Source organism: Pomacea canaliculata, linkage group LG1 (assembly GCF_003073045.1).
Source record: "Pomacea canaliculata isolate SZHN2017 linkage group LG1, ASM307304v1, whole genome shotgun sequence".
Taxonomy (NCBI): domain Eukaryota; kingdom Metazoa; phylum Mollusca; class Gastropoda; order Architaenioglossa; family Ampullariidae; genus Pomacea; species Pomacea canaliculata.
In genome coordinates, this window is record NC_037590.1 from 8,933,124 (window position 1) to 8,945,332 (window position 12,209).

A 12,209-nucleotide genomic window follows, 5' to 3' on the forward strand; every position below is an offset into this window, starting at 1 on the left:
AACAGAGAGAGTGGGCGGGGGAAAGAAGGGATAAATACAGAGAAAAGGAGGAGGAAGAAATAAGAAAAGAGGGAGGAGTGCGGAGGAAGAAGGCAGAAAGACAAGCAAGTCTTCAGATCCATGGTGGTGTCTCACCACAGCCACAGTGTTGAGTTCCTGACACAAGAACTGGGTAGACATCTGCCTCCCTCGAGGGGTGGTTCCACCCAGCGCACCACTCCAGACCAGACCGCTATCGTTATTATGAAATCAAAGGCTGTACCACACTGTTGACCGCCGTGTGCCAGCTCCGGCTTTTATCTGGGACTAAAAATAAGACAATGTCTGGCTGTAATAGCTGCAATGTTTCTAATAATGACATGGTACTTCGTTGTGTGCCAAAAAAAAACATCCAAGTTGGTGCATGTGGCTTGCGGCCAGATACGTTTGTAAATTCCGTAACCTAGAATAATCTCTGGGTTTGGTCAGTCCCTCTTCAGACCACAGCAAACACATTACACAGACCACATTCACAACACGGGGATGTTAGTTCTTCTGGCGATTGCTGGAGCAGAAGATAAAAACTATGTTCACAACTAAGGTGAACATCTATCTTCTTCCTCCGATTTGCAGTGACTGCAATGTTGTCACCTGTCCGCTGTTAATGATCTCAAGAGAATTGCTTCTGATAGGAATTTACTCTTCATTGGTTTCTTCCACACAATTAATGTTTTTGTTGATTATTAGTTTATTTGCAACATTACTACTCCTAAAAATAAGACAAAAGAAAATCACGAAGAAAAAATAATAAAACAGGGAGTAAGAAGAAGGAAGAACTCCCCCGAAGGATATCTACGTGTATAAACACGTTTATGTTGTCCAAGTGACAGCCAATGGGAGAGCTGTTTACATATGTTAATTACAGATTTAATCTCGCTGTTTGTAGAGGTAAACATCTCGATATTTCCAGACCTACATCTACTTACGAAGGTTCCTTGGGATACTAGCATCCTGTAATGAACTAAGTTTGAAAACAAAACTTTTTTTGGTGCTAGAATGAAACTTTAAAAAAAAAATTGTAAAGCGCTTTGAGTTCGCCTTTGATGTGGGGTACAAATTAATTTTATTTCTGCATCCACTATTAATGTTTCGGGATGACAGCTACCCGTATGTTCTCGTCCAGACGAAGTGAGAAACAAATGTACAGCTGTCTAGTGAGTTCATTGTCGTGTCCGCATCGCAACCTTTCCATCAACCTCACTACTGTCTGTGAATCAGTCGTCTGGAGCAGAGGTGAAGATGAACAGATGAAGTTATTCATGAAGCTGCAGGGAGAGAAACAAGACCATAGCACTGGTTATTAAATTGCCGCATTTGTTTCATTACCATTCAAAACTAAATGTACTTTTCTGACAGTAGTATAGTAATAAATTTCCATTACATACCTCGCAAAGTTCTTTATGAATTAAAATGTTAATGCTATGAACGTAGTTATTGTAATGAGATATGAATGTGATAAACATCACTTTGCTGACATATGATAACTGGACCACCTGACATGCGTGTGGAACACACTTTGAGAACCACTGGCATAGATAATGATTTTGCTGAATAGAATATAAGCAGACTCTCGAACACACACACACACACAGACACAATAAAAGTTGTGAAACAAGTCTCTACCTGGCGTTCTACGATTTTTCTACCAATACGTATAATTTTACTTTCAAATAAAGGTTCGATTTTGTTCACATCGACTCCCACATTACCTTGTTATTACTTACCCCACCCCATTAAACATGGCTTGATCGGAAACCATCTACCAAACCCTCGACTTGTCGGACTGCTCTCAGAAAGAACCGCCTGAAAGAGTCACATACGACACAAGCATTAGAGACTCTGTCAGGTGGTCTCAGTCGTGACAGCCTCCAATAATCCTTTCTTCCTCCCTTCTCGCCTTCGTGCCGTTCCGGTCACAGAAAGAGTTTCCTTCGTCTGGCGCGCAGCTGCTCGGGACTTTCCGGCTATTCTCGGCAACAGTCGGAAGACGGCGTCGATAGAGGGCGGGCCGGCGTGCGTGTGCGCGCGCGCGTGGGTTAGTGTGTGTGTGTGCGCGTGCAGGATGCTCGTGCGTCGACCGTGATACCTTGGCGCCAATCACAGATTCTGGCAGATCTCTCATGTGGTTTATCGCCGCAACTGTGCCGCTCCATTTATCGTTGAACATTTTCCATGACAGCCTGTGAGGTTGTGGGAGAAAAAAAAGTCTGGTGGTGGTGTTGTAATAATATTCTGTCCGCCTTTTATTTTTACCTTCCCTCCTTCAGCGGCTAAATGGACTGTGTCGACTGAGATGGACCAGGCCTTGTACGAACCGATTACCTTAGCAACACCTTTTGTCATCTTCATTATCAGGTGCTCGGAGACTGTGGAGAGAGGCTGTTGCTCAGTAGAGGGATGTTTCTAACAGACCTACTGGGAGCTGATTCTACTGAGTTAACCGTCTTAAGTTTGTTTTCTTGAAAAGATGATAGTGTGTCTTGTTAGCAGTGCTGGGGAGTGCAAGGAGTTCTGAAGTAGTGCTGCTGACTACGTCACACACTGGACCCCAAGCCTGCCCTCCCCTGGTCCCTCCCTTGACCAAGACTGACCGGGTGGCCAGGTTCAAGAGCTGAATAATCGTTTGGATCACGGTGTTGTTTTCACAAGGTGGGTATCACATTATTTTGGTCATATTATGTATTTCGATGATGCTAGAGTAGATTACATGCTTTAAACGTTTAGGGCGAGCAAAGTTAGGTTGATAGGTTGATCATTCTGTGATTTAATTAGTTATTCTGGGATTCAATTAGTTATTCTGGGATTCAATTAGTCACTCTGTCATTCAGTTAGTCATTCTAGGATTCAGTCAGTCAGCCAGTGTGGACTTCATCGTGAGATATTGGTGGGACAACAGCATTGGTCTCAGTGTTGTGAAGAAAATGGTCTGCTGATGCTAATTTCGGGTTTGAAATAGATGGATGGATAAAATGTTTATACAACTCATTTTTACACACACACACACACACACGCGCGCGCGCACGCACACACGCACGCACACACACACGCACGCACACACACACACACAGATTAGAGAATAGTTGCCCGGTTATTACAAAGAGACAAAAGTTCGAAATAGTCTATTCATTCTATTCACATTTCTTATTTTATTACCGTCGTCTGCTCAGTAAACTTCAGATGTTTACCATCAACGACATTTATTGACCTACTCTGTCAAGTAGTTTTGCTGTTACTGCTTCAAAGAGGATCCGAGAAGTAAACCTTAATGAAGTAGGAGCCATAACTGCTTGGCAAACTGTTCGACTCGGTGAATATTAAAATCACATCTTGTTCTCATTGCAATAGTTCCGTGGGCATTCAATGTGACATAAGGGGAAGAAATTAATATAAGGACCCTGCGGCCAAAACAGTGGTACAAATTAATAACGATGGGTAAAATAATACAGGATCATTTACCTTCAAATCAAACTTTTTTGTCTGTCCGAGGAAATCCAAGACAGAAATTTTCCTTTTGCTCACAAGCCCAACCAAACGATATGTTCAACGTGATCAATGAGACACACTGCTTCCGTCGCAAAAGTTCGTATTAAATAAAACTGATATTTTTTTCCATTAGGGGATTTTTTTAATTTGATAGTTTTCACAGCAAAAATCTTGTTTAAGATGTTTTATATCAATGAAAGCCGTAATGGATAAAAGAATAAAATAGAATGAAGGGGAAAAAATGAACGAAGGAAGAAAGGAAGGACCTCAGGGAATAAATATGCAAGAAAAATAAAAAGAGGACGACTGGCAGGCTAAAGCAAGGTAAAAACGAAAGAAGAAAATAAAAATTCTACATGAAATATCTAGGGATGGCTATCGACTATGACAATGTAGCCTTCTTGAAGAAGCAAGTGCTCTAATTCCCACCTGAAAGTACAGATGCTCCCATCCACATCCCCGATCTGTAGAAACCTGTGATGCATGCATTCCTGTGCGATCACACCGGAAGTGTGGCTCCTTTGCTACCTGAAGGCCAGCATCCCACAGAGATGCTGTGAACCACATGACATCTGATGAAACATTTCCAGATGGCGTTTTTATTTCCTCTAAAATATTGTATTTTATTAAAATCAAGTTAATTAAATTGTATTTATATGTTGCGATGTATTTTTGTGTTTTTAATTCACATTCATTTTTTCTTTCTTTTCTTCCGTTGAAATGCTATAAATCACAATATTTCTTTTTCTGTCTTTCTTTCTTTTCCTTGTAAATAATAAAATTTCAGCCATAGTCTGGACTCGCCTGATTTATTTAAGAAGTCAGAGCCTTGTTTGGAGAATTGACTTAGGGCTCAAACAAAAAAAGCATCGGAAGGTGTTTCTTCTACCAGACTTCAGCAGTCTTATGGCTGTCTTTGAACACTAAATCTTCCACTGTCTGGGCCAGTCTAGAAAGAATGAGTTGGCGCCTACCGGTCCTCACGACTGACAGCAAGAATTATGTTGACAGAGGGCTTTATTCTTTATATTCAATTTATAGTTCGAGTTTTATAGTATAATGCGTTCATTGAGAATTATTCCGTGCTTTTGTTATTTAGTTCTTGGGAATCAGGTTTATTGAATCTGTATTTAGAGCCTAGGTCTTGTTTATTGTTTTGTTTATGTTTGTGTCTAAGCACACTTCTGAGGTATAATTACCTACTGGGATTCATGAAGTTAGTCATTGTCATATATTTTGTTTATTATGTCTATATGTATTTATAACTTATGTTTTTGGTTTATTGTGTGTACCTGTATTTATAGCTTAGGTTTATGGCTGTTGTCTCAATGGTTCTTAGACTCATGATGTGTGTCGCCATTGGTATGACAGTGCCATCTATATTTTTCTTGATAACCACTTTGTGCCCAAATATTGGCATGTCAGTACCCTCCATACTTTACTTGTAGTCCATATTATACTCAGAAGACTTCATCACCGTTTGCGTGACATTACATGTATATGAATGTAACACCTATTACCTGTCTGTGACTGAAGAACATGAGAGTGTACCATTCCCTTTCCCAACATCACCTGCACCGAAAAGAAGCGGGTAGATCCTTGTCGTAAGCTGTCTTCAAGTTGGCTAATTAGACTGAGAAAATGCCAAACGCGCCTTCTCATAAGCCTCTTGTCTTCTCTCAAAACATTATTATTTTATACTTCGGCGCTCGAGAACTTTTCTGCTAGGACTGGCAAGAAGGGTCGCTTTCCTGCAAGGTAAACACAAGAGTTGCTTTTGTTTGCGGTGCAGTTATCTGACATGTTTGACATAAAGTTTAATCACCTTCAAGTATGTGAGAGGCAGCGGGAGTATAAACATGATCCGTTTGTTGTGAGATGCAACTGGGGGATGAAGGGTGGAGTGGGCTTCTTAGGGGAGAGCGAACAATCCTCAAGACTGTAATTTTAAACAGTCATGTGTTTTATAGCTAGAGATCTCATGTACGCTTTTGACTGACAACTGAATCCTTTGGTAAACTCCCTTCTTGTTCTGGTTTGTATTCTGGTTTTTGTTGCTTTTGTTTTTGTTCTTTTTTTTGTTGTTATTGTTTTGGATTTTATTGTTCTAGGTTTTATTCTTATTTTCGTTGTTCTTGTTCTTGGTTTTATTCTTATTTTTGTTGTTCTTGTTTTTATGTTGATTTTATTTGTATTTTTCTTTTTATTTTGTTCTTTTATTTATTGCTTTTTAAAAATTTTGTGTTCTTGTTTTTTTTTTGTATTTTTTTTTTTTTTTTTGTTGTTTTTTTTTTGTTCTTTTTGCTTTTTTATTGTTTTGGCTCTTCTTGTTCATTGTTTTGTCTCTTCCTCTTCTTTCGTTTCAGGGTAGTAGTCTCCTCTTTATTTACTCTGCTGTCCTAGCTAATAACTGGATCTGAAGATAATTACTTTCACAACCCATATACCACTACCCTCATAGAATGACTGCTAATTTTGACATTTCTTGACATTTCCACACTAACACCCAGGCTCCCTTTCCTCCTATTCTCGCACTGGCTTCCCTTCTTCTCCCCTTTCTCTTCCCCCTCCTCTCCTCCCTCTCCCTTCCTTGCCATTTATCTGGTCATCTACCATTTGGCACGCGGGTTGCACGTGACGTAGTTGACTGAGCCAGCAGATGGTCCCCCCTCTCTCTCAAAAAACCCCACAAAATAAATAAATAGCATTCAGGGCCCAGTTTCTCCTTAAAGCAATGGGTGTCCCAGTTTGATGCAACACTTAAAGTTCGATCATTTCACACGTGCTAGTTCTCAACCGCCACGTCTACAAGGCATGTGTGGATAGGGTTTCAATTTCGTCTTCGCGCCCCCGAGAAAAATCGACATTTTCTTCATTCTTGTGCACACACCCCGATCTAGAAGATAACACCAACCCAGTCCCACAGGGTCTCGTCCATCTTCACAGACACTTGTTTATTTTATTGTTTTGCTCAAAATATTAACAAACGGAATGAAAGTGGCAGAGAGAAAAAAAGAGGGCGTGACTCTCATTAAACAAAAATTTTCGTTGAAAATGGAATTTCGAGATTATAGATTCATGACAATGAAGGGTGGTTGGATGAGGAGGAATGGCTTTCCATAATCGTGACCAATAAAAACTGTTCTTTTTTTTGGACAAAGTGCAAAGAGACATCTCGAAAGTGTGCCAAGGTCCCCATGTATTTATGTCCGTCAATGTATTGACAAACAAGTCTGGATTTGACACGTTGATCAAAGTTCCGATGATCTGAACGTTGGCTCCGAAAACCATTTCCTGTTACCTTCACGCACATGTCAAAGGTTAGACGACATTTTTACCTGATTAGCAAGGTCGGTTAAGGTAAATGAGTGCAGGGTGTTGTCCATGCCAACAAGTCATCGGGGGAACAACTCCTATTCTCAATGATGCGAAGTAACCTCCCCGTCAGCTACCGGAGATGTTGCTGATGAAACTGAAGACGCCGTCAACGACGGGAATTTCATTTGGAAGAGGCCAAGGAGAACTCGGTAATCGATCATTAGGGCTAGGAGAAAATGAATCAATCACTTGCAGCAAAAACAAGATCGACCCTCAAAGCTGACAAAAAAATAGTCGATCGTCGAAAATGGGGGAAAGTTTTTATTTTACGTGGACGCTATGAATAGGAAGTGCATCGACCGGAGACGACTTGAATGCAAGAGTGAGTGAAACAGTGGCCAAGCTCCGGAATGCGTGAGGTAAATGAGTTGGGGGTAGGAGAAGAGGAGTGTGAGTAATAGAATGGCTCACCTTAAAGCTCGGATAAAAGCAGCGAAGATAAGCGTCCAATCAAAACGATGGAAGAGAAAGAGTGAATAACCGCATGTCACGAAGAAATAAAGCTGGAAAAAGGATGAAAAGACTGAAAAAAACGTTAGTGTGTTGCGATGTTTGAGTGAAAAAACATTCTCTTGGGGTCAATCGAAAAGTTCAAATTAAAAGTGTTTTAATGATTAAAAGAAGACACGAGTCAAGCGAGTGCTTGTTCTAAAAAGCATAATGACATCTTTCTGTAAGATTAGGTCTTTGCAGAATCGAAAGAGAGAAAAAGTTTAATTGGGAGAAATTAATTCAATAAGAAAAGTGCTTTAAGGAAAAGTTCTCTCGTGTGACAAGATGTATGTCGCAAAATTGGTGAGAATAGCCATAGAGGAGATCATGTCTGAGTGAACAGCGCTCACATGAGATTGCCTTTGTGTGAGAAAGTATCTGAGAAAAAAGTGTTCAAGATGGAATGCTCAGTTTTGAGTAAGGATTGTTTCTAAGTAAGAAGTGTATTGTTGAAAATATCTCTGTCAGAAAGAGTTCAAAGAGTCTGCCTCTGCCAGGAGTGAGGATACTTCTGAGTGAAAAACTATTCGAGAGAGAATATATCTGTATGATAAAGCAGTCGAGAAATAAAAAGTGTTAGAAGGGTTTGAGATTTTGTAGCATAAGATTATGTGTGAGAATATTTTCAGAAATATGTTTTTCCGATCAAATGAACCAAAAAAAAGCTTTTCAACAATGATGAAGATGGGGATGGTGTGAACACACACACCGGCTCCAACATTACCTCCCATGAAAAGTCGGATGCGATGTATTTTTTCCTGACGCAGCCAGAAGACTAACCTCAGGGTGGAAGTACTACACATCTGGACGACAGCACCTTTCTGTTGGCAGTAGACCAAGTTCTCTCCTTCCAGTCTGGAAAGCCATGTGTGTGAAAGTCGCGTGCCATCGGCGTGCAGTTCCTGTCCGCGCACGTGCTGTGTTTGCACAGAATACCAACAACAACTACAAACAACAGTGAGTGGAGATCCTCTGTGCCAAAGGTATCGACAACCTTGGTAATATATTTAAGTTTACCCATGTAGCTTTTTTGTTTTGTTTTTCGGAGAGACAAAGTTTACAGGAATGAAGCAAGGGTGTGAAGTGGGACAGGTAGTAGCAAGACGGAACATGACAAAATTTACCTCCAAATGTGTCGGGTGTAGTTTGAGGACCTGATGAATAATAACCAACTGGATGAGGTACAAACAGAAGACAGATTCCTGACACATGTTGCGTCCTTGACTTGTAATTCAGGGTTTACTTCTCATTCCCGAAAGAACTACACACACGGTGACAGTCTGTGTGCCTTATGTAATCGTTCATGTTGGTAGAATGACAAAGTATGTGCATGGCAGTGAAGTTTGGTTTGTAACCGCACAGGTAGCTTTTATTCTCTTTTAGGTCTGATTGAGAGACTGATTATTTCGGTATTGGTGTAAATGGAATAGTGTGTGTGCGCGCGTGTGTGCGTGTGCATGAGTGTGTGTTTTCTATGGTTTGCTGTATCATCGTCTATGTAAAAGCGCTTTGTGCCTGGTTTCGGAGATAAAGTATTGTATCAATAATCATTGTCAAGACAGAGAGAACAGAATCCAGACTGGGAATCATGCATATTCCCCAAAGTAAAAGATATATGACTTAGGAGGACAGACAGACAACCGTTCAGGTCCCAGGTTTCGCTCAGCGCACACCCAGGACATGTCAGGCGATCAGGTGATAAACCACATAAACAGCTGGCTATGGAGCTATCCCGGCAAGCATTAGGACGCGGCGATCCAGGCTGTAAGAAATCGCTTGACGTATTTTCCCATCCAGTGCAGATTCTCTTGGATGAATAAACCAACGCCTCGCCTTCGTCCCGACAGACCAACTGACTAACGAGCGCCAGGCTGCCACGAGAAGACAAGCGAGCATGCACCCAGGCTTAGCGCGGGCGAGTCAACCACGAAAATCTGATTTATGTCCCTTTCATGTCGCCACTTCCGGGTATGACGTAGGAGGGTATTTGCTGGAGTGGTGTGAGATCACTGGCCGCAGCGGGCGCCGATAGCCCCTCCTGACAGGTGATGGAGCGGATAAGGTGGTTGGGTGACTTGTAATTGTTTACGAGTTTTTTGTGTGTGTGTGTGGGTTTGGAAAAAGGACAGGTGTTTATCCCTTCAGGAAATGTCTCAACGTAGTCAGCTGGGGAGAGAGGGGAGGTAAGTCATTTTCTGTCAAAGACTTTTGAGTGTTTTTAATAGGGGTTTGATTAATTTGGTCAGTATGCAGAAACATGGAAATGAAAAATATAGTAACCAAAAGTTAAAGTGCAGAATTATCCTGTGCATGACAATTCTCTGTTTGTGCTCGGCTGGCTCTCTGGGTTTTTCCCCAACCCACCCATCCATTTTGAACCTGCTGAAGGGTGGGGAGCAAGAATAAACACTAGTTCGATTTCTGGTGTTCGATACCCGCAACAGCTGTACCGGGTACATTTCTTCCTCTAAGAGGCAATACTCAAATCAGGTCATTGCACAAGATATTTGAACAATCCGTCAACACCACCCCACCTCCCGCCCGCGATTTTTTGGACAATTACACCTCACACACACACACACTGTTAAGAATCAGCCTCTTCGTAAATACCTTCGTCTTTCTCTCCTGCTCCACCTATCCTTCTCTCTCTCTCTTCCATCTTTTGATAACAACAACAACTGCGTTAGCGATAGCCATACCGACAAGAAAAGTCGATGGACTATTATGACTATTGTGAGCAGCTGTTACAAGACAACCTTTTTACACTCAGGTCGATAGTTTTTGCGCTTTCAGATTAATTTGGCAAATCGTGCATAACAGTTCGTGAAGAAAAAAAAATCCCGGATTTTTATCGCTTGAGCAACCGTGTTTCCTTTTCCGCGCACGAAAGGGAATTCTTGTAGGTCTCCATCAGCCCTAGAGAGTCGTGGACACTTTGATGTGTGGAAAACAAATGCAAATGTCTGTATCAGCCCGTATAAGTGCTTGTAATGGACTTGTTCTTCAGATGCTACATTTGCAGCAGACGGCAACTACATCGTCGGTACGTTTGAGCGAGCTGACCTTTTAGTCACAGGCCACGGCCTTCGACCTCTCAGCAGGACAAGAAATACGACCACTGGAACAGAGCTAGACCGTTGTTAAAATTACCATAAATTAGTAGTTGTTAAAATATAATTAATTTTTTCTTTGTAATAGTTACTCTATGAAAAGGGGAGACTGCTCTGGTCCTCTGTCCGCCATTGCCTATTCACGGCGGGTTGTCAGAAGCTCTTCACGTGGCAGGAGGAGTCACAAAGTTTAATCCGACAGAATGTCAGCTGCAGGAAGCACAAGATATAGGATGCGTGTCTTGGTGACATATCGTTAGGTCACAAAGGTCACAAGGCACCCATTTGTCATGGTCCGTTGAACGAAAATTAATTAGCTGCACACAGACGTTCAGGATGTTCATTTTATATTCATCCTTGGGAATGGATTTTAGCTTTTTATTGCGATGTTTTCAATCGAGTTGGCGTAGATAAACACTGTGATTTTTAATTAATACATACCGGGGGAGAAGATTGTGTAATAAAAATCCTTTTTGGCCATCTGTTTAGATTATTGACACCGATTCGTTGCTGGTACCAGGCTTCTTGTCCAGACAAGTAAAATACGAGCAGAGCATTGAATGAGATCGAGTCAGCCAGTGTTTCCTTTTCAGTGAGGCTGAAGAATATCTAACATTAATTATTTATGTGCTAAACGAAAGTAAACTTTGAGGATAAACTTTACAGACTACCCTTTCCTTATTCAAAGAAAACGTTAACTCTAGAAACAGACAACGAACAAACGACAAAGAGCTAAAAAGCAGTTCTTGTGAAAGAAGCAAAACACAATGTAAGCACAAGCAAAAACCTCATGACTGTATAAATGATGGATATAGAGATAAACATCCCAAATAAGGAAGCACCAAAATAGTGTAGGAGTGACACCAGAATATTTTTCTGTCTTTCTGGTCGATGAGACTATATTTGGTGAAGGAATGAAAGAAAAAAGGAAGAAAGAAAGAAAGGAAGGAAGAAAGAAAGAAAGCTGCCGTATTTGGTCAAGGAACTGGTCAAAGCTCGACAGATTTTGTCAATTTATCGCTGAGGCCGATGTGCAGTCAGACCACTGATCTGAAACTAATGGAGACACTCAGGCTGCCGCGGTCTAAACCGACCAACCGCCATCTTGAAACTCGTTTTGCCGACGCTCCAAGAGTTGTTGCCGTTGTTGTTTTCTCGAACTCATTTAGTTGTTCAATTTCAAAACTGTGGATGTGTCAGTCTGTTCTTGTTCTACACATGTTTATTTGTCATTACGAATGATAATATGGCGCTTTTGGTGTCTTCAGGAAGTTCTATCACAGCGCGCGTGCTCCCCCTTCCCATACTTAAGTACATTGTTTGTCGGGAGTTTCTTGTTTACTGCAGTTTACTTCGTGAAAACAAACACATGTTTTGAGTCTTGAACTTTCAAGGTTGTGCACTAGGTGCCACGTGTCGGCATGTGCGGCAGAATCAATCGTTAGTTCTTCCTCCTCACGCCTTCTGTCGCCATCTCCAGATCTGTCATGCACTTCACGGCCCTCTTCTCCTCGTCCAGTCTAGCGATTAGCGCACTCTCGGTTCGATACCCGTGTGACGCAGCGTATTTTCTCGAACTGGCTTAGCTGTGTAGTAGGTGCCTGACATTGTAGAGGGTTGGGGTTGGAGAAGTTGGACAGCGAAAAAGAAGAGACATTGAAAAAGCTAAGCGGAGAATACTTATGCAAGGTTACAGAACTGTATCCA

At 41.5% G+C, this 12,209-nt stretch overlaps 1 protein-coding gene across 5 annotated transcripts in view; it reads left to right on the plus strand.

Annotated features, from left to right (window-relative positions):
* Window positions 1-2,112: 2,112 nt before the first annotated feature.
* The window catches only part of LOC112569995 (QRFP-like peptide receptor), an 83,619-nt gene continuing 73,522 nt past the window's right edge, over window positions 2,113-12,209 (plus strand). Inside the window, exon 1 of one of the 5 annotated variants that reach the window (XM_025248161.1) lies at window positions 2,113-2,686. The gene's annotated coding sequence lies outside the window, so the exon portion shown is untranslated. Of the gene's footprint in view, window positions 2,689-8,252; window positions 8,376-9,404; window positions 9,576-12,209 lie in introns of those variants that run through there. The other 4 variants (XM_025248143.1, XM_025248179.1, XM_025248170.1 and 1 more) reach the window with 4 other exon arrangements.